Raw genomic sequence first — 5,000 nt, forward strand, 5'->3', positions numbered from 1 at the left:
ACGTATACACGTCCCTTGCTATCCACTTGCATTGCTGACAAAGTGTACTTTTGACATTTTGTTTATTTGTGTCTTCGGTGCGTTGTCTTCTTGTCTCCTTTCTTCATTTTTGTTGTGAATAAAACAAAATAGAAAAACCCTTCAGTTTTGACTGGCCTCTACATGACACTGTGTGTGGAGCCTTTACATTCTTTAATCTTTTTATTCCCCCACATTAATATCAGTCCAAAAACAACAACAAGCCACGATTGCCACCCCGGTTCATGGTTACATTGTTATCATCATCATCATCATCATCATCATTATTATTATTATCATTATTATCATCGTCATTATTACTATTTGACCCTAGCCTGTGTGTGGATCCCTTTAATTCTTTAATCATTTTATCCTCCGCATCGCATCCAAATCTCTCCTTAATCTTTTTATCCCCCACATTCATATCAGTCCAAAACAACAAGAAGCCACGATTGCCACCCCGGTACATGGTTACATTGTTATTATTATTATTATTATTATTATGCTTGTTGCATATCTGTAACGCATGTGTGTGTGTATGTGTGTGTGTGTGTGTGTGTGTGTGTGTGTGTGTGTGTGTGTGTGTGTGTGTGTGTGTGTTTTACATTCATTTGCTTATATGTTTATTCATTATCATTATTGTCTTTATATTTTTATTCATTTATTTAGTTATTCAATATTAGTATCATCATCATCGTCATCATTATCATTGTTATTATCATTATCATTATTATTATTATTATTATTATTATTATTATCATTATCATCATTGTCATTATTACTATTTGACCCTAGCCTGTGTGTGGATCCCTTTAATTCTTTAATCATTTTATCCTCCGCATCGCATCCAAATCTCTCCTTAACTCACTCAGTACGGCCAGTCCTCTCTTCTCCTCTACACAGACCCCTCGGATGTCCAGTGGGTGTCTGAATGACCCAACCTTTAGCTTCCGTCGTCAGAATTGTGGTATTCTTTGTCAACATTCACGTCTTCAGTATAAGAGCCTTCCGATTGCAGTATTTTGATGATGGTAATTGGGATGAAACGCTGTTAACGTCGTCTCTTTCGCCGTTCGTATGGAGAGAGTTAATGATATTATCATTATCATTATTATTGCTAGTGTTATCATTTTCACTGTGGTTATTGATCAACTAAAAAGAAGTGACAGTACTCACAATGCCATCTTCAAAATTACCCAAAGGGTCGTTTTGGCGTTTGTTTATAAGCATGTCGGCTTTCTTCTTTTTGTTTGTCCACCTAAATCGTCATAACTTCATTTCATCCTGTTCTCGCAACTTGATGTGCTTTCTGCCAAAGGAGGATGTTACACCAGTTGCCATGGAGAATTGATCATGGTGAGTTGGGAGGCCGCTAAAGATGTACCTTCGGTCCCCATCGTATGCGGTTGATTTGTTTTATTTTATTATTTTTTTTTTTTTTAAATACCTGTTGCATTTCTTGATTTAATCAACTGACATGACCTATTTTAATTTTTCTCTCTCGCCTATATTTCAAATTATATGCATATGTTTGTGTGGGGATGTTTGAGTGAATGTTTTTAGTGCTTTTGTAAAGCGCATAGAGCTTCAAGAATATGCGCTATAGCAAGAAGTCTTAATAAATAAATAAATAAATTTTTTCGACCCGTGAGCTGATTCCTACCCAGATGTCTCCCTCTTTTTCTTTCTCCCTCTCTCTTTCTCTCTTTCTTTCTTCCCCTATCCTTCTTTCTCTTGTTCATTGTTTCTCTCCCCCCCCCCACTCCCCCATATCTTTGTTTTTCTCCCCCACCCCCTCCGCCCATCTCTCTCTCTCTCTCTCTCTCGGGGACTTACGTGAGAAACGGAAGCCAGACTCATTACAATACTCTGCGTATGCACCAGCAAAATCCTCGCGCCTCTTCCGCTCTGCGATTCGATAAATGTTTTCTTTCCATACCGCTGAGTGTGCGGGAGAGAGGGCAGGGATTTGTTTCCACTTGACAGACTGCGTGGTGTGTGTGGTGTGTGGTGTGTGTGCGTGCTGCGGGCTATCGATACGCTTCACTGATGTCGGGGTCCTAAAAGTGGAGACGTGTCCTTAACTCACTCAGTACGGCCAGTCCTCTCTATTCCTCTACACAGACCCCTCGGATGTCCAGTGGGTGTCTGAATGACCCAACCTTTAGCTTCCGTCGTCAGAATTGTGGTTTTCTTTGTCAACATTCACCTCTTCAGTATAAGAGCCTTCCGCTTGCAATATTTTGATGATGGTAACTGGGGTGAAACGCTGTTAACGTCGTCTCTTTCGCCGTTCGTATGGAGAGAGTTAAAACACACTGAAGAGACATGCATACACGTTTCTACATACGATCCTCAAGTTGTCGTCTGCAGCTTCGGTTGTCTCGTGCGTTGAATGTAATTAGCTGGCTGTAGTTGTTGTGATTGTTTTTTGTTGTTGTTGTTGCTGGTGGTTTACATGTGATTTTGTTGTTGTATTTCCCTCTCTAAAGGAGTACTTCAGACACATACTGTGTGATCCGTATCAGTATCAGTATCAGTAGCTCAAGGAAGACGTCACTGCGTTTGGACAAATCCATATACGCTACACATCTGCCAAGCAGATGCCTGACCAGCAGCATAACCCAACGCGCTTAGTCAGGCCTCGAGGGGGAAAAATGAATAAAAAAAAATTAAAAAAATAAAGAAGTAATTAAAAAAAAAAAAAGAAGAAGAAGAAGAAGACAAGAAAGAAAGAAGAAGAAGAAGAAGAATAACAACAACAAGAACGACGACGACGACGATGTTGATGATGATGACGACGACGACAACAGCAACAACAGCAGCAGCAGCAGCAACAGCAACAACAACAACAACAATAATAATAATTCTAATACTGAATAAATAAATAAATGAATAAAAATATAAAGACAATAATGATAATGAATAAACAAATAAGCAAATAAATGTAAAACACACACACACACACACACACACACACACACACACACACACACACACACACACACTGCCCTGCCCCCCTTCATACCTCCCCCCATCCCCCACGCACTCATTCCTAGGTTACGTATCTCAGCTTCCACGGCACACACACACTTACACACGCACTTACACACACACACACACACACACACACACACACACATACACACACAAATATTTATAAATAGGCACACCTGCACGCTCAAATATTCCGTTGCTCCCACAATACAGCCGGGCGTGTGGACAGATGATGGACATACGATGATTGCCTTTAAAAAAAAAAAATAAAAAAAATAAAAATAAAATAAAAGAAGAAAAAAAAAGAAAAGTAAGGGTGGCTACTTTGTTCGTGAGACATGAAATGAGTATTTGCGTGGTAGTGTCCCTTAGGTCGTAGAAGGTATTCTTGTTTGTCTTTCTTTTTCTTTCTTTCTTTCTATTTTATTTGGTTTTGTTTTATACGCGCGATGTATAATAAATCTGGTAATTCTGTGTGAAAAAGTCGCCGAACCCTGAAAAAAAATTGCAAGAAAAAAAGAAGTTTTTCGGTTATACGTGTTCAAATGACAAACGTCCATTTTTGTGGTGGAATGCGAAATTGGAAACAGAGGTTTTTTTGGAAAGGAGCATTTTTACAAAATCAGCAAAATTCTCGGCATCAAGCTGGAATAGTTCCAGCTGCGTATATTTCGTAGAATCCTGTAAACTAATATTGTCCTGAAAGAAATGGGGGTCGCGAATAATAATTATTGTGATTTCTGTAGCAATGAGAAGGACAACATTAAGCACATATTCTGGAGATGCGAACATTCCAAACGCTTTTGGCAATATTTTCAAGAGTTACTGAAGGTGAATTGTGTAACATGTACCAACATTAAATAGTCGAAATCATGGTCTTGCTTGACATTGCTCAAAATGTACGCTCTAATACAGTTTTTGACCTGTTAATACTTCTCAGAAGAAAAAAAAACAACATCTATAAATGTAAATTTGACAAATGCAGACCCAAATTAGCAGATTTTCAAAGATGCATTTCCTGGCGTTATGAATTAGAATACAATGCAAGAATGCAACGCAGCATACAGGACTTTAAAGCAAAGCGGCTGTTTTACAAGACATTGATTACAGACATTTTTCAAAATTAATGTCTATATATCAAGTGTATTTGATACATGCCACGGTGTTGGGGGCTTTAGAATGATTTTAATAATCATTTCTTTCTGCTCATGACGGATAATCAGTTCATTTTTAATGTTTATTATTTTTGTCATTTTTTTTTCTCTTTCTTTTCTTCTTCGTGTGTTGTAAAATTGATAAACCTCGGCAAGCTGAAGTGCATTACAACTGTTTGATGTGCTAGTGGTGTAATTTTTCAAAAGTGGCATGCCTGAGTTGTTTAGAATTATGTTAATAATGATCATGTTTCAATAAGAGAGAAATAAAACCTTCGAGGCAAAGGAAGCACACACACACACACACACACACACACACACACACACACACACACACACACACACACACACACACACACACAAAACAAGAGACTTTTAATATTTTTTATTCAAACTGATAAACTACAAAGTGATCGGTTACACAAAGTACAGAGAAGAAAAAAAAGCATGGAATTGGGACAGACAAAATGTTTGCATGAGTGAACGAGCACATGAGTGAACGACCCACATGTAAGTTTCAGTTTCAGTTGCTCAAGGAGGCGTCACTGCGTTCGGACAAATCCATATACGCTACACCACATCTCCCAAGCAGATGCCTGACCCACATGTCAAACACATTGACAGATGGACACCCAAGCTGAGAAAATACGACAATCCTGATTGAAGGAAAGAAAGAAAGGTAAAAGGAAATCTGCTGAACACTTACGTAATCATGCTTTTTATTGTGTGTGTGTAGAGTTAGCATAACATGAAGAAAATAAGCCAGGGTGTAAGTGGTGCATATTTAGCCGAAAAAAAGAAAGAAAGAGAGACAGACAGACAGAACAGAAA

The sequence above is a fragment of the Babylonia areolata genome, chromosome 14 (assembly GCF_041734735.1).
Source record: "Babylonia areolata isolate BAREFJ2019XMU chromosome 14, ASM4173473v1, whole genome shotgun sequence".
Lineage (NCBI taxonomy): Eukaryota > Metazoa > Mollusca > Gastropoda > Neogastropoda > Buccinidae > Babylonia > Babylonia areolata.